Source organism: Puma concolor, chromosome D1, assembly GCF_028749965.1.
Source record: "Puma concolor isolate L17-30 chromosome D1, mPumCon1.1.hap2, whole genome shotgun sequence".
NCBI lineage: Eukaryota > Metazoa > Chordata > Mammalia > Carnivora > Felidae > Puma > Puma concolor.
In genome coordinates this window covers 43,810,552-43,829,052 of record NC_141676.1, presented here as the reverse complement: position 1 = coordinate 43,829,052, position 18,501 = coordinate 43,810,552, and the positions used below count along the sequence as shown (strand labels likewise).

The window sequence follows — 18,501 nt, the reverse complement described above, 5'->3', positions numbered from 1 at the left end:
CATCTGGGTCCTTTTCATAGCACTGCACTATCTAAATAGTGTTTAACATTCAAATCAATACACAATATCCATTTCCATCTGCCTAAATAAATTATAGGTTTCTAAAAATGGCACTACTGGGTGTTAGCATTTATGTTAGAAATACCAAAGTTAAAAATAGTTTTCAAGCATTATGGATTTTACCTTCAAAAGTTACATTCAGATGAGTGTATAATTTGGGCAATTAAATGCATTCTCATTATGTATCCATTGGCGCTGACTTTCTGTCCATCTGGACACGTCTAGTGTAGAAATTAAGGATTTGGAACCAGACTGTCTAGTTTTGACTGACACACTAAAGTGCAAGGCCTTAAGCAAGATCTTCAACCATTCTGTATCTCAGTTTCCTCATCTAGAAGATAGTGACAAAAATAGTACCTATCTTACAAGATGTGAGGATAGAACAAGTTAATACATATTAAATGGTTAGAACAGTGTCGGGCGCATGATAAAAGTATAGTAAAAGCTTGATACTCTTATTATCATCAGTTAATAGGGTAATTTTACCTAGTAGAAGCTCTTGATTTCCATATTAAGGGCTCAGAATTTGATTAGAATCAAGCATGCCATATCTTTGTGTACTTCTACTCCTTGTGACTGGGTCTGACTTACTCAAAGCCCTAAATCATGGTCACGCAGCAAAGAAATGGCACACTCAAACAGGTAATAAAGGAGAATTTAATGAAGGAACTATTTATAGAGGTGTGGGAAGGATCAAAGGAAACTAACAAGGAGTGTGCAGCACCCCAGGGCTAGCAACGGTGGGAGCCACGGCCACTCCTTGGTCTGAAAGAACAAGTTAGGTAGTGTTTAGGGGAGTGAAAAGAGAGAGCTACAGCTGTCAAAGAGGGTCACTTGATAGGAGCTCTACCCTTCATAAAGGGATATAACCATACAAAGTTCTCTGGTAGAAATGGAGCCAGGTCCCATGTAGCATTCTCCTGCTGGTGCTTTCCATAGGCCAAACCCAACCACAGCTGGGGAGCAAGAGAATCTGAGCAAAGCAATGCAGGCAAGTTAGCCTCCCAGGCACGGACTGGTAGAGGTTACAGTGGAGCCAGTGGAAAGAACCAGCACAATCTCTTTCTCACTTTGCTATGAGGTCCTATAGAAAATTTACCAATGGCAACAATATGACCGTAACCATAATCAGGAGGGTAGTTGTTCCTTATGCCTTCCCACCAAGAACATGACTTATAAAAATATTTCAGCTCAGTATATTCCATTTTAAATTCTGCTCTAGCTTGCTGCAATTAAACTAGTGAACTAAATAAAACACACACCAGATTGCAAAATGTATGAGACTTGGCACCTGAATTCTGAGTTCAAATACCAGCTCTATGTCCTGTCACCTGAATGACTGGAACCTCAATGAAGCAAATGCAATGGCAGTGAGGACAGGTGAAGTAAGACATGGGAAACATTTAAACAGCACAAACAACAGGGATTGATATGTACTTAGATGTTGGGGGCCTGTATGTAAGGGTATGGTGGAAGAAGCCAGGAAGATGGCAAAGCCATGGGCTGAGTTAGGGGATCCAGAGGAGGAGATGGGTTATCTTTCCCTGTAGGAGCACCTATTATTCCCACTCTTTCTTCAAAGTCCTAAAGTCCTTCACTTTCCTGGTAAATGGACCCAGGAGGAAATATTCAAGCCCGTGGAAGCTGAGGTCTGTGCTGGCCCAGGTCCCTAGCACAGAGCGACCACCTTGGAAAATCAGTAAGGAGTTTGGACTGATTCCCTATTAACTAGGAATCTGCAATCTCAGGAGAGGGATAATTAGCACAAGTGGTGCAATTTGGCTTGTCCTCAACTGAAAGCTGCAAGGAGACAATCAACATCAAAAAGCCTCTTGGTCCGGAAGTCTGCAAGGAAGTGGCTAAGGATGGAGGGATTTTGATTTTGTGCTTTTAATTTTCAGCTAAGCCAGGCCCTAATTGGAACAATATCATTAATTACACATTTGTCCCCATGTGATATCTGGGCCCATAATCTGTGGCAGATAAGGATCCCTACCATGGGATAGTTTATTATCATGTCCTCTATCTTCTGTTACAGTTAAAGGCAGTGTGGGAGGACTTGTTTTGCTGCTAAGATAGCAAATGCAGCTGGCAAATTTATTGGGTTTACCCCTCCTTATCCAAACAGATTGCTCTTCTCTCCCTCCCTTGCTGATGACAACCCCTGCAAAGAATTGCCATAATTAAGATGTCTGGTCACCAATGTCAGAAAAGGAGGGAGATGCGCTTTAATAAGTAATTTCCAGTGAAAAAGCTTCCCAAGAATTTGCTTGGGCCAAAGACTTTTCAGACTTTTCTGAACTAAGTGATAAATTTCTATTGAGTATCTGTGGTGTACTAAAATTCTGGGGACACGATGACATTAAAACACAGCCTTTGCCATCAGGTAGCTTTAGATTTAAGTTAGTAAGACAAATGCATACACATAAGCTGGTGATTGGCGATATAAGTCAACCAGAGGGAACTGGGCTTCATTCTGACTCCAATGAGCGTGGGATCATGGAGTATCTCTGAGCCACATAGTCTCAAAATCTTCCACTATAAAAGAGCATCATAATGCCTAGCTTGTGGGATTGTTTTGATAATTAAAATAGAGACTGCTTGCGAAAGCATCTTAAAAACAAATGTAATCATTATTACTTATTGTGAATTACAAAAGTAAATTGAAAATAACTTAATTTCACAATGATGCCAAGTGCAAAAGTAATTTTTGGCAGTGTCCATTTACAAAATTATTTAATCATCTAAAAAGTTGTTTGGAAGAACCATACAATACTCATGTTATACCATTAAAATGAAAAATCAGGAATAAAAATTTCAGCATGGTTCAATTTCAAGTGTTTAAAAATAACATACAAGAAAAAATTGCAAAAAGAAATACCAAAATGTTAAATTAAATATTAAATGTTGAAATAATATCTTCCTTGGTAGCAACAGGAACACCTAGCATCCAGATCTTGGTTTCTAAATACCATACCCCACTGGAAGGAACCAGGAATCCTTACATAAATGGCTGATTCCAGGGATGAAACTGGGAAAATGTAAGATGTGCTTGAGATACCATCTTGTCCCCAACAATATGTAAGCGCTCAAAAAAATGACAGGGGTGTGTCAAAAGGGCACAGAAACCAGTTTCGTGTGAATCCCACTGGCCAAATCGAGGACAGTTTGAATATCTGAAAAAATAATAGTAATGGTTTATAACCCACAGAATAAAATAAGAATCCATGAGCTCATACTGAAATTAATTAATTTCAGCATAGTATAATTTCAAGTTTAAAAAAATGTATGGGGGGAAATGTATTAATTAATCAATTTAATTAAAAAACTGAAGAAAATAGAAAAGTTATTTTTATAGTAGAATTTCAACAAATGAATGATCATAAAATTATAAAATCACTATCTGAAAACCATAATAATAAGTGAGTCAAGTAAGAATTATTGATATATGCTAAAACTAACTCAGCTAAAATTTTAGTGAGGAACAAAACATCTACCTTGTCTCAAAGTATCTTCTCTCCAAACCCTTGTTAATTTCAAAGTGGAAAAGAGTAACTTTACAAAATGAAGCCTATAGATACCACCTTAGTCAAGTTATCTAAGTTAACATGTTTAGTAAGGGGACAAATCTACATCCCGTGGCTGATATAATGTGATGAGAAGGTCACTATTTTACTTCTCTGATGTTCATGCCAGAACTACATAATTTGAATTCCATCACAGGGGGAAAAAAGTCACACCAAATTGAGAGATGGTGTACAAAACTGACCAGGAGTCTTCAGAAGTGTCAAGATAATAAAAGAAAGAAAATAAAAAGACTGAGGAACTAACTCTTCCAATTTCAAGGAGACTAAAGAGGCATGAGGAGTAGATGTAATTCATGATCATGGATTAGATCCAACAGCAGGGTTTCTTTCTTTTGTCATAAAAGACATTGTTGAGATCATTAGAGATATTTGGTTAAGGTCTATAGATTAGACAATAGCATTGTACCAAGTTTAATTTCCTAATTTTGCTAAATTAACCTTTGTTATGGAAGATATTATTCTTTTTTAAAGGAAATACATCCTTAAGTATTTAGGAATAAAAAGACATCATGTCTCCAACTCATTCTAAATTGATTCCGAAAAAAAGGTAATGACAGGCAAAGACATATGGCAAGAATTATGACATATATGTGATAAAATGTAAACATTTAGGGCATCTGAGAGAAGGGTATATAGAATTATTTATATTATAGTTGTGATTTTTTTAAAGTTTGACTTATTTAAAAAGAAAAAATTTTAAATAGAGTAATATTGCACAGTGGATAATATTTTCTTTATACTTTCTTGCACTTCTAAAATGTTCTATAATTAGCAGATAGACTCATATCTATTTCATATCTATTCATATCTATTTCACATGTGAAATAAAGTTTTTATGTCACTCCATTAACACTACTCCTTTTGTATTTTGTGTACTCTCATACTGTAATACATTGCATATAGTCAAATTATGATGATATCCTCAGAAAAAAAAGTATCCCTCATTTGCTTGAATTTTGAAAGGCAGGAGGTAAACTGTGATTAATAAAACTATCAAAAACTAGTGAAATTCTAGAGTTGTAACCCAGAGATCTGAGAGAGGACCACCCTGGACCCCAAAGGGCCACTAGTCCAATATCAAGACGTATCAGTCAGCTACGTGATGGCAGCAAGCTTACAATAACAAAAATCCCCAAATTTCAGAGGCTTCTTCCAAAAGATATTTCTTTTTTTCTTTAACGTTTATTTATTATTGAGAGACAGAGCATAAGCATGGGAAAGGCAGAGAGAGGAGGAGACACAGATATGAAGCAGGCTCCAGGCCCTGAGCTGTCAGCACAGAGCTCGGCATGGGGCTCAAACTCACGAACTGTGAGACCATGACCTGAGCCGAAGTCAGACACTTAACCAACTGAGCCACCCAGGCGCCCCTCGAAAGATATTTATTTCTTACTCATACTACATGTGGACTGTAGATTGTCTGCATTCTGGGGAGAAAAAAAAAGGCTTTCTTATCCTAGAAACCGGACTGGAAAAACACCTTCTATATTGGTATCATAACAAAGAAAAAAGATCGAGAGAGCTAGAGGCCACATGCATTGATTCTTAAAGTTTCTGTTCACACATGGCACATGACAATTTCACTCCTATTTCATTAATCAGAAATTATATGAATAAATGGAATAAGGGTAAGGAACTACACTCACCCCCTAGGAATGCTCTGCAAAGCACATGGCAAGAGGTAGGGATATATAATCTTGTTGGAAAGGAGGAAGAAGAAGTTGGGAGCCATAAAACAAGATTCCACAATAAGTACCCTGCTCAAAACTATTTGCTTTCCTTCCTTCTGCACACAAAATAGACCTACTCCTTAAAGGAAAGGCCAAAAGGCTAATGACAATAAGTCAAAAGTCTGAGTTCTCATAATTGTCTCTACACCAAAGATGATCAAAATGTGGCTGGGCTCTTCTTAATCCAGAGACAACCAAAAGACAGCTATCTTTTCTTTCTTAAACTCAACAGGAATTGGTGGAAGGGGGCCAGGATAACATCAATGAACTCTCCCACTTGTAAAGGAGAAGAATGGGAAAATAGAAGTACCAAGTGGTCATTGGTCCATAGCAATTTTGAAATATGACTGGACAAATCCTATAAATCCATACCCAGGAGTAGGAAATATTCTTTGATTAGATACCAGGGCTCCCTGGGTGCCAATATTGCTCTCCATGGCTCTTTGCTCCATACTTTGATAATTTCTTTTCCATTATCCTCTTTGGGCACATCTGTAGAAGACACTAGAGAATATTCTGTCCTTCGGAGCTGAGTGGCAGAAATTTGGAGGCCTCAAATCTATTTTGTATCTATAATAGTTATAGTCTCTTAATTCATGCTTGTAGCTCTTTTGGAAGTAATAATCTCTCAAAAACATTATTGGCATTTTCACCAACCAAATTTATATGTCAACAGCCATACTCAGAATTCTGTTCAAGATATGCCTCTCTTTCCAGAATTAATTAGAAGTACTTCAAACTTGCCATGCTTTCATGAGAGCGCAAACCCTTAGTTTCCTTTCCATTAACTATTTTGTCCAATTTAAATAATTTGCTGAGGGGCACCTGAGTGGCTCAGTCGGTTGAGCGTCCGGCTTCTGCTCAGGTCATGATCTCATGGTTTGTGAGCCCGAGCCCTGCATCGGGCTCTGTGCTGACAGCTCAGAGCCTGGAGCCTGCTTCGGATTCTGCGTCTCCCTCTCTCTGCCCCTCCCCTGCTTGCACTCTGTCTCTCTCTCTCAAAAATAAATAAACATTAAAAAAAAAATTTTTTTAAATAATTTGCTGAGCCACCGCCTTAATTCATTTAAAGGTTTTAACAAAGGGTGTGGAGTTTACACCCTTGACTTGAACTTGGCCTTGAGGCCAAAATACAATTAGCCTTTTTGCTCAACATATTTTTCAGTTTAACTTTTATGGGTTGTAGATGAGAATCAGTTATATCCTACAAGTCCTGAAAGTTCCTGATTCTCTCTTTTCCCTTTTATTACTGCTTGAAAATTGGACAAGCACTTCTGGACTCATTTCTTTCTTACAGTGTCTTGTCACAATGCAGCTAAGAGCAAGCAAGCCACGCAAGTCTCATTCTGTTTGCCAAACTCTTCTCCTAAAGCCACAGCATCATTAGGTAAATTATCTGTCTTCGAAGTTATCCCAGGAAATAGTTTTACCAAATGTTGAGCCACTGCCTAACATGAGTCACTTTGTTGCCAGCTTCAAAAATAGTGTCCTCCCTGCCCGCTGCTTGACTATGAGCTAGTGCCACGTAATTTGGTTGTTTTTGTTTCATTTTGTTTTGTTACGGTAACACCTCACTTCTGGTAGTAGTTTCTGCATTAGTCAGCTTTCACTGGGTAAGACCATGGTAACAACCTAAAATCTCAGTGACTTCCAAACAGAAGTTTCTTTTGTTTCTGTGTAATGTGAGCCTCACCCAGTGAATGCGGATGCATCCACTTCTATGCTAGAACGTGATTTCAAAGGAAAAGAGTTAATGTTTCAGAGATGGTGTTATAATAATCAGGAAATCCTACAAGAGGGGAGAAACGGTCTCCTCCTGCTGTATGCCTTAATCCAGTGAATGACTTCACCATCTAGCTGGCTTCCCAGGGCCACAAATAGGTACATGAGTAATTCTCTACTTCTCCCTGGCCTTTACCCCCTACATCCTCCAGCCATCAAGTAAAAATATTCCCGGCAACCACAACATTACCTGACTCATTGTGTAGTCTCTCTAATTGTTTGTTGTTGTTTATGTTAAGGCACAGATGTACCTGATCAAAAGAAAATCTAACGTTTATTAAATTGCTACTCTGAAGCAAGGACTATAGTGCCCAAAGCCATTTAGTGGTGATACAAGGAACCAAACCAAGGCCTGTGTCATTGGAATGCTCCTGCTTTTTTTATATACCATATGCCTCTAACGGTCATTTCTTTGGGGCTAACAGGAGGGCTATAAGAAAAGGCCTACACAGATCCTAATTTGCCATTATCTCATCTCTGGCTGTGCATTAAAACATGCTATCTGTAAGGGGCAATATGGCCTACTTCTTCATAAAGGCTAACCTGGACACATGCCTAAGGTCATCTTTATCTTCAGGGCTATAGAGCATCACTCTGATTTAAGAGGATCTTCTTGGGAAATATTAGTTCCTCCTTCTCAACTTTAGGATTACTCAGGAGGGAGAGCCTTATGTTGCTGATTTAAAATTACCTGGCCATTCTTCTCACTAGCCAAGACATTGCGATACTAAAATAGCAGTAAGAGCCTTGAACCCAAGAAGTTGATGACAGTTCATGGTAGCTTGTCTTCAAAGATAAGATGGCCTCCCCAATGAACCATTCCTCCCAGTATTCATGACCTGGTGTGGTCTCCTCCCACAATGAAGCTGGCTTGGTCTGTGATTCCCTTTAATGAATAGAATGCAGCGCCATGCTGTGCCACTTCTAGGCCCGGCCTTTAAGAGTATATGATGACCGTGTTTGCACTTTTAGGAGTCCTGAGCTGCCACCTGCAAGAAAGCACACTTGGAGAAACCAAATGGAGAGGCCAGTTGGAGAGGGAGAGGCCCTAGAATACATGAAGACAGAGAGAAAGACCAGCCATCTCAACTTCCCAGTCAAATTCAGCCTTTCCTGAGTTCCATGGTTATCACAAAAGGTCAAATGAAATAATGGTGCTCTTGGAAGTGGCACAAGCACACAGGTTTGTGCTATCACACACTCACTCAACCGTGTGTGTGTTCAGTGCTGAGCTCAGCCAGACTGTGGTGGTTAGAACAGGGAAGGGGATATCAACCCTATTCTTAAGGATCTGCCATTGGAGAACAAGACACACTTGTGTACTGAGACAACGCTGTATCCTCACGTGTTGTCCCACTCAGCTCTTGTCTGAACCACAGAGATGGAAGGGAAGTAAAGGTCAGGGCGGGGGACAGGGCTGGGGGCAGTGTGCACCTCTGAAGGTCAGAACACATAATGAGGCTGTCACACCACTTCTCCTTGGGGAGAGAGATTTGATATGGCACATTCAGGGAAAATCAACTAACTTGCCATGGGCTCTGCTGGTGAAACTTTATTTCAGGGAACAGAATCTTGGAGCAAAGAGGGCAAAGTAATGTGGTATTATTGCTAAGATGCTAGAATTCTGGCCTACCCTTCTCCAGGGGACATAGGGACCTTTTTGAGGCCAATTATCCTCTGAATTAGGCTTCAGCTCCTGGAAATGGCTTCGAGGTCCTCAGAGAGATCAAAATTTCCTGGAAAAAAGCCACAATAGGGATAAGAGTAGATATACACTAATAGAGAGAAAGTGAGCACCATGGACTTACGATGTGTGGGGCCAGGAACTAAAAAGGAATTAAGTGAGGGAAAGTTTAATTCACTCCAGGCTCTAGTAGCCACAGTGGCCCTCAGGGGCCAGGGGGGCTGGACAGGCTTCTGGAATCACTACAGCTGGTGTCCTAGAAAAACTGCCAGGGCTGACACTGAGCTGCACTCTCAGTGACCCTTCCACCTGCCTGGTTCTGCCCCATGAAAGAGCCCTTCTCTAGACTTACAGAATTCTAGAACAAGCAGAACTTTAAGATTCCAGCCAAAATCTTGCTGCTTCCGGAGCATCCGAGCGTGAGATTAATGGTTATAAGTCGGCCAGACTTATCTCAAGATATATTGGACCCTCTGCAGTAATACTTGAAAGGATAGAGAAGAAAAAAGGACTGACCCTGCTCTAAAGGAAATGCCAAAGGACCTTTATATGTTCAAATGAGTGTGGTGAACTCAAGTTTGAATTAGGCTGGAGTTTCTGTCAAAGAACATCTACTCAGCAGGTCAGTATAGCAATAAGAAATCCAGTTTGAATGGATCAGTGTATCAGGAATAGTGGTAAATCAGCAATTCAGAGGCCATATGGAACCGTGAATGACCTCTAGGCCACTAAATAATGGGGCTGAGCACAACAAGGTGAATTTCAGGCTCCACTATATAGAGGGGTTGGTCCTACAAATATTCTGTCAGTCTTGGTCAAAATTTCCTCAGTGGGAGGGACCTGATTGAAAACACTAGTGCCTAGAGCTTGAGAAGTCAAGGACTGATCATCTCAGTGATGGAGTGCTCTCAGTTTCCTGGAGCTTTCCCTATTAGAACCATTCAATCCCTACATGCATAAAACTGTATCAAAGTGTGGTGCATGTTCTGGAGGACCAGCTCTCAACAAATATCTCTATCTGTGGTGCACTTGAAAGTCTGTTTCCATGATGTGACCAGTAACTCAATTTCTCTCTCTTACCAATGCTTAGAACCAGAGATATAACCATAGGCTGAAACTTTACCTTGATCACATTGATACTCCCTTCACAGGTCTGTAAGTCAGTCAGTGATTACCTCATTACTCTACTCCAGCCTGACAATATTCTTAACCACTGCCTCCTTTTCTCCAGAAGGTTATACTAAAAGATTTCTTATCATATCCAACCCTTACAAATATGTCTAGGCCTCTTCTCCATCCAGGTAGACCCCATATACCTCACAGAAATATTTTAATGAGGTGGAAACATAGATCTAGACACCAAAAGACTACCAAATTTTTTTACAGAGTTTTTTTTTCCCAAATAGTATTTTACACAGGGACTGGTATGTATAAATAATTGATATGTACCAAATTGCTCTGGATGAAGTAAGGGGAAGGGAGGAAGTTTTCCCAGGCAGAGCCTTAGACCTCCAAGGACTTGGGCTCACAGGGCTTAGGAAGAAAATCACTGACCCAGACCAAGTCACTTAATTTACAAGGGAGGACACTGAGCCCCAGGAGTGGACGAAGTTTGCCCAGTCACAGAATAAGTTGGTATTAGTACCTAAGCTAGAAACAATGCCTGCTCTGACTTACACACTGAGATTTCTCTGCTCTGTCTCAAAAATTCACCCAGGATATCCCTGGAATCAGATAATTAACTTTATCAAAATATTTCCATTTGACTTGGCCCACGTTATTTCGGAAAATGTATAAAATAAAAATCTGGCATAAAGTCATAGCATATTTTATTTCATGGATTCCTATCAGAATCATCACCTTTTATTGTAGAAAACCAGAAAATACTCAGATTGAATAAAAGGCACACATTGATTACATTAGAGAAATCATTTAAATGTGTTTTGAAAAAATGCATTTTTTCTAATGAATCATTGAATGCATCTTTCTATGGAAAACTAAGTTATTAATTTAAATAGACTCAATGAATCTGGTCATGATCAATGCAAAGAGCTGGAATCAGCACTTCCTTGAAACACATGCAGAAAATTTAACAGGATATGAGCTTTGGCAATACCTGCACAGAGAGTGAAGTTAGTCTAGGGACTCAAGTTTTATAACATGCATATGGTGACCATATTTCCTAAATGAAAAATCAGGACACATGGTTGACAAGTAAGAATACCCTTATGGGGACAATGGAATAGATATAGCAACCAGGAATGTTCCAGAGAACCTGGAACATATGGCCCAGAAAGAGAGGCTGCAGAAGCAATTTTGTGAGGTTTGTCTCCATCACAATGAATCGTCTTATTGCAGGGTTAGGAAACCCATGTGTATTCCCAGTGTCTGGGCCCTTAACTTTCACTTTGTGCTAAGTGTGCTCAGGCAAACTTTAATGAGAAAAAGAAAAGTCTTTGAAAAGTTAAAATGCTATAGAAACACGTATGGCCATAATTATTAACAACACTACAAAAATATATAATTTATTGGTTGGTATGCTGGACAAAATATTTGTTCCCTCATCAATTCAATAAATATTCATATGCCTATTTTGTATTAGACACTGTGCTGGGCGCTTAGGATATAGTGAACCTTGACCTTTGCCCTCATAAAGCTTACAGTCTAAAAGGCAGTATATTAATATAATAATAACCAAGGCTTAATAGTCATAGTAATAATGAACAGTCCCCTTGCTACCTTTTCAGCAATTTTTTATGTAGACTATGCATGCCTATTAACATCAGGCCTAGGTTTAGATACTTAATAGCTATGTAAATTGGAACACGTCACTTCCATAATCTTTTCTATGGGAATAATTAACAGATTTTCTTCATGGGAAAAAAAGTAAATGGGATTTGTATATAAAATACCTCTATGGAGAGACCCTACACTACAATTCAATTCTTTACAGTAAAGGTATACAAGTGAAATGCAAAAATGTTAGTTTCTTAAGGCATCCAGATAAATAATCTCTGTAGAATAGGTTGTGACCTCCCTGGAATACAAGTGCTCCCACAGCCCTGTGTCCAATTCACTCAGACTCAGAAAGAAGCGATTTGCCTCAAGCAAAGATCTGTTCTGTCTTCACTACTCTGGGTACATCTTTGACACGAATATGATCAAAGCTATTATAGTGAAGCTTAGAAACCCAGGCAATGAGTATGGTCTACCAGTCATCAGTTATCCTGCAAAGGCCGAGGTCCTCATATGGTTAATAGGAACCCTTCTGCAGGTGGAGAGGGCCCCTCCCCACTTTCATTAGGGGACCTAGATTTGACAAATAATAGACTGTCTCATGCTAGGCACTAGGAGGTGAGTGGTGAAACGGCTTTTGTCACTAAAAGGCATGTCTGGGGGTAGGATGGTATAGGTAGGGTCTGTGAGCAAACCATGGCTCATCGGCCAGATATGACTATTTTCCAGTTTACGGTCTGGATGCACTTCCCTTTTCTCGTCTCCAGCTTTAGTAAAGCTGTGTGGAAGCGGTCAAGCCTTTTCACAGCTCTGCAGAGAAATTAAGGCACTGTTTGTAATAGTCTAGCAGGATAGTTTCAAGCCCTCAAATATTTGATACACACCTTTCTTAATGCCTGGGATGGCATGTGCCCCACATTATGCCCTGATAGGTTGGCTCTCAACCAGAGAAATGGCTGTGGCTGGTCTTCAGACAAAAGACGTACTGGTGAGGTCTTGAGAGAACATGTTGTATCAACTCCCTGATACGTCCCCCTGATGCTTATGATATCATCAGGTTGTATCCCAAGACGGTATCAGTTGCCTAAATTCTCACCCGTAGTGGTCTTCCTCCCCTTTGACTGCCATGCAGACAGGCAAATGAGTGAGTGTAGCCACGCGAGAACCAGCCAGTGAATAGCAGAGGAAGAGGCATTATTCTGCACTCAACACTCAATTCTGACGAAGCCATAACTGAGTGATGAAGAAAATGGTAGGGGTCGCCAGAGGCAGGAAGCACGTGCCTGCATCTCCACAGCGGCGCCTCAGCGTGTGGTTCTCTTCTGGCTGTGTTCCAGAGGTCCAGTCCCCAGACACGTAGGCAGTGCAGACAGAAGAAGAATTCTCTGGGAGCCAGAAAAGCCAGCAGGGCACCTGGGAACTTAGCCACCACTGACATGTATGGCATTCTTGCCGTAACAACTGGTTAAAGGTAATAAACCCCCTCTTATTTAAATGGCAAGTGACTAGCCCTGCTCATTTTTGCCTTCCACAAAAGGGTAAAAGAAAAGATTCAAAGGGAAGAAAAATAACCCTGACTCGATCCCTGAGCAGGGAGGCAAGAATTAGAAGAGACAGCCTATGTGTAAATACAGCCCATCAATGAGTCTCCTCACTTCCATTGTCCCCACACATTCCTCCTGTCAAAACTCTTAAGCAGGAGATTTTCTTGGGTGGATGCAATATAAATTATGATTGTTATGATATCCTGATTTTTTAATTTGTAGACTCAAACTCCCTACACATACTCCTTCAGATACTGCATGTATTTCTTCTGACATCACATATGCTCCAGTGATAGACCTGTTCACTCAGGCGTCACGCCGGTTACCTGCAAGCTGCTGCCTGAGGCACTTGCCGGTGGGTAACCAACCACCGACGAGGAAAAGTTCTCCTTCTGAAAAGTTCCTCTTCTCAAAAAGTTATTTTCTTCTTCTTCCTGGCTCGCAAAACGTTCGTCTCTCTCATCATTTTATGTTACCATGTCTCGTGTTGTCCTAGGGCCAGAACTCCGTCTTCACAAGCTGCAGCCTTGTCTGTTGTCTACAAGTCCAGGACCAGTTGTAGAATCAAGTCTTAGCTCTCAGGTAGATTGACTGTTGTCTTTTTTATGTGTTCTTGGGAGTTTCTGAGTCACTTGTAGCCTTTTTCAGACATTTGTGCCAGCTCTCTCTATCTCTCTGTCTCTGTCTCTCTCTCTCTCTCTCTCTCTCACACACACACACACACACACACACACACACAACCATTTGTGCCACAGGTTGGTTGATTCACGCTTGTAATTGTCTCCAAACAGAGGCCTCCGCTCTCTTCCTGAAGAAATGCCAATCCCTCCTGCCTTTCAGCCTGGGTGAGCCCACCTGCATTACTAAAAGTTACCACATCATTTGCCCTGGAAAACTCCACGGACCTCGAACAGATATTCAAAGTGTTTAGGGGTAAAATAAAATACCTTAACGGCACTGCCAAATAACTTGTGGGGAGGGAGCCTCAGAAGTCACTGCAGGCCTGACTGGAGGCCTATGAATCCTTGCAAAGTAAAATCCTTTTAGCACAGGATTCCTCCAGGCAACAGAAAAGTGCCCCTGAGTGTATAAAGATGGATGCGAGGCTGCTGTCCACACCTCGGGCCGCAGTAGAACTTGTGCATTTTTTAAAACGGGGCCTAGCTTGTTTTTCCAGCTCAAAACTGAGACATGAAAATGGAATTTTTAGCCAGTAACTCATACATTTAGATTCCTGGTTTTTAGGTTTTGGAAAAAATGCACCTAGTTGTTTTCTTATTACAATACTGCTGGTTTTGTTCACCGGTCCATGTTTTTCTTGGACTGTGGTGGAGTGGAATGTTTTAAATTATGGGCTTTTGCTTTTTGCCCTCCGATGTCTACTAAATAAGTCCATCGTCTAATTCTAAAATTGTGAGGCAGCAAACATGCACTTGTAGCCAACAAAGCTACATTTTTATTCCAGAAAGGGTATTTCTGTTCTAAATTTACAGCAAAATAGCTCTGGAGACAAAGGCAGGATTTCGGCCAAACCAGACGTGCTTCTTTATAATGGCATGTGGCTTCCAATGCCTTGCTAAGTAGTCTACCTTACTAAACGTTTCTCTTCATTATTACAGTCTACTGGAAGTGTTCTGAAGCCTCAGCTGATACGTATTAAAAAAAAAAAAAAAAGAAAAAAAAAGACTGGCTATGTTCTGATTTAGCCCTTAAAACAAAGCTCAACAACAACAAAAAATAAACCCACCACTCTGCGGGATGAAGAAATCTGATATTATTTGGAATCAAAGACTAAGTCATATTTTAAGCTTTCGTTACCAACAATGTTACCAATCCAAAGTAGTCATAAATTAAATTTAAGTGAAATGGATTAAACCTCTCTTGGTATGGTAGAGCTAGCTACTGCAATTTGGCTAGACTCACCGTCCCTCTCTTTCTACCGTAATCCTTTTCATGCAAGGGGCTCAGGGTGGATGAGGCATGACCTTCAGTGGCCCTTCCCTATCTGGGATTCCAGGACTCCACAGTTCTAAAACTGCTAGCTCCACTGAATCAGCGACTCCAAGCTTTTCGATTCTGTGCCTCTGTGTATCTCCGACACCATCACAGGCCTCGGGGTGCACTCCCAGCCTTCAAAAGAGGCCGTGGATCATGATGACGCAGAGAACCAGGGTAAATACTACCTTCCCTTCTAAGTGGGCATCTAACTATTGATCCTGATCCCGCCAGTGACTGGGGAAGTGAAAGTAAAATGAGAAGCAGCTATTAGGACCTTTGACTCTGAGTGGCTTGTAAGTAAACAGCAACAATAAGACCAACGAAGCCACGAATATGCCATGGAAACTCTAAGACGTTTCCGAGTCATTATTTCTACGTAAGCCTTGGAAGAAAAAATTTAAATGTAGACTAAATCTTTCCCTTCTTCTAATTTCTTCCATTTTTCTTTTAGAATTTGGTGTGCTGATCTACTGTTTGAAAAGTGTGAATTGGGAGGAGTGAGATTTTGTTGCTGTTTCCATGTCGGTGCTGGCGTGTCTTGGGGGCAGGGGGACTATTCAGTACCCGCCACCTCCCAGCACCCGCGTTAGCTTCAGTTAATCAAAGGCCAGCCTCTTGTTTGGTACACAAGCCAACGGGGCGCACACATACTTTCCTGTGTCATTAGAATGCCATATGAAACCAATTCCACTCACAAGGACTCCTTTCTTCAATCCTTGCTCTAAATCACATTTCCCCACTTTATATCTGCTATTTACAGATTAGTACTAGAATTTGGAATCCTGATAGAAAGCTCTATTATTGGGAGGGAGAAGGGGGAACCAGTCTAATGCTGGCAAAACACATTTTGCAGGATCTCACTGGTCTGCCCTGATATCTTCCTTGAGTGATTGTTTTTTGCTACCACTTTAGCTCCTGCTAGCTTTCCACCCTGGCTCTCACTTAAATGCTAACTCTGGTATTCACGGTTCAGGCCGTTAAGTTGTCCACCAGTTATAGCTTCTCCCGAGGCCTCCCATGCTTTCCTGGATGGTCATGACATTTGCCTGCTCTGACTTCAGGACCCACACCCAACTGTGCCATACTCAGTCCACTAAGGCTGGGACATCATGGAGTTCCTAGTCTTTTGATGCTAAGATGGAGGGGAGCAATTTTTCCTTAAGCCAAGAAGATGCTATAGGGTTCTAAACTTGGGTGTTTGTAGAACATAATCAGGTTGACAGGTACTAGCTATCACCAAGTGTGATTTGAAAGATACAAAATTGCCCTCTTCTCCCCTCTTCTTCTAATACTGATCATGACCTTGGGTCTGGAATGCTCAACACTTGTCTTGACCCTGGGTCAACCTATAGACGGTCCTGTGGAAATGATGCAAATAAGCTTTCTGGGAAGTATGCATTAGCCTGACCTTGTTTTATATAGAATTTTAAAGAATGGAATCTCAACATGTAGAATAATCCCTCAGATGTTTCCTAGTCTATCTGCTCAAACTACCATAACCCCCAAGAAAAACTCCTCCGCTTTACATTGTTCTTTTTTTTTAATGTTTATTTGAGAGATAGTGCATAAGCAGAGGAAGGGCAGATTGAGAGGGGGGCAGAGCATCCAAGGGAGGCTCCATGCTGACAGCAGACAGCCTGATGTGGGGATAGAACTCACGAGCCATGGGATCATGACTTGAGCCTAAATTGGATGCTTAACCAACTAAGCCATCCAGGTGCCCCTGCACTGTTCTTACAAAGTCAACCCTGGTGTTAATAGCAATAATCTCTAGATGCTAAGGTCATGACTGATTTTTAAATTCTTTTTTATAGTTTTGTTTTCATATGTTATAAAAATTCTGTAATGAGAAAATATTATTTAATTTCAGTAAAAGTAAACTTCATTGTTTTAAAAGTTGGAAAAGAAAATTATTCTCTGTATGAGCCAAATTCTGCATCTGTAACATTTTCCCTCATGGGCTTTTGTTCTACCATTTGATCAATGAACATCCTTCCTTGTGAGAATCAGTCATATACCCTAAAGTACCAAGTGCATTCTTGCCTCTGCCCTTTCTAAATGTAACCACTTGAACTGCTCCTCAATTCATAGAATTTCTGATTCCTTGATGATGATCTCTAGTCCACCAGCTATACATAATAGTGGTTTGGATCTGAATACAATACGGCTAGTATGAGTTTGCTCAATACAGATAACAGCGCGGTACCACCTCCTTTAATTTAAGCAATCTACTTCTATAAATACAGCCTTTTAACTTTTTAGCAATCACAACACACCTTCAGTTTCTATTGACTTTGTCCATCTAAATTCTTAGGATATCCCCCAACACACACATACGTGAACAAGTTTTTTCAATCTTATTAGTGAGCAACTGATCTTTCAAAGCTAAGTAAAAGACATGACATTCATCTTTTCACATTACCTCTTATACTCTGGGACTATTAATTTGGCCTTTTAATATTATTCTGACTCCTGGTCCCACCATCTGACCCTCAGCAATTACTCTGAGCTTTGCGTCATTTGTGAGTGTGATACTCATGAACTGGCAAGCCTAAGACGGGTCAGGAGACTCACTACGTGGAGGGACTGGCCTCTAAGCTAACCCACGTGATCCTGAACTTGCTGGAAAGAGTACTGGAGAGAAAATGTTAATTACCATATGCAAGTCTTAGTTTCCTCATGTCATGACTTTTCATTTAGTCTTTTTGAGATTATGAAAATTAAATAATTTGAAGATAATGCCTTGAAAAATGTCATATAGAGGGTGTGTTTTAACATTAGCTCCACTTCATACTTTGGGAAAAGTGTTCAAATAGTTGGGACCCAATGCAACCATACAATAATCAGCCCGACATTTAGCTAAAAGCCTTGCAGAATGGTAGTCCTGCTCAGTCTCCCAGAATATAGAACACCCCTCAGACTTGCACTTGAAACATCATTTTTAACTGTCTTTCACTTTTTCACAATGGCCTTGTATCAATTATCACAATGTACAAAATTAAAGATGTAATTATTTATAATAATACTGTATCTTATTTTTATGCAGGTTTTCTGGGTTTATGAGATACTTCGGTATGCATACATCTGTTGCTTATAGCAACTCCATCCATCTCGGATTCCTAAGCCAATATTACAGATTAGCAACCTGATACTTAAAGAATGTCAATGATGGGCTCAAAGCCATATAATCAATGACTGAATAGGAATAAAACCCAGGTCTTGTGACGGCTGGTTTTGCACTCTTACTTTCACCCCACCCAAGTTTATTTGGTTGTCAGAATGACTAAGTGTCCCAAGAGGTACATCTGAGTGGATCCCTATAAGAGGACTTGGTTTAATGCCAACGGGACCCAATTCTTTATGACTTGTGCAGAATCACT

The 18,501-nt window shown here is 40.5% G+C and overlaps 1 long non-coding RNA gene across 1 annotated transcript in view; it reads right to left on the bottom strand.

The window, feature by feature from the left end:
* LOC147576624 (uncharacterized) overlaps positions 1 to 18,501 on the bottom strand; it is a 153,594-nt gene that overhangs the window by 19,123 nt on the left and 115,970 nt on the right. The gene's annotated exons all lie outside the window — the stretch shown is intronic.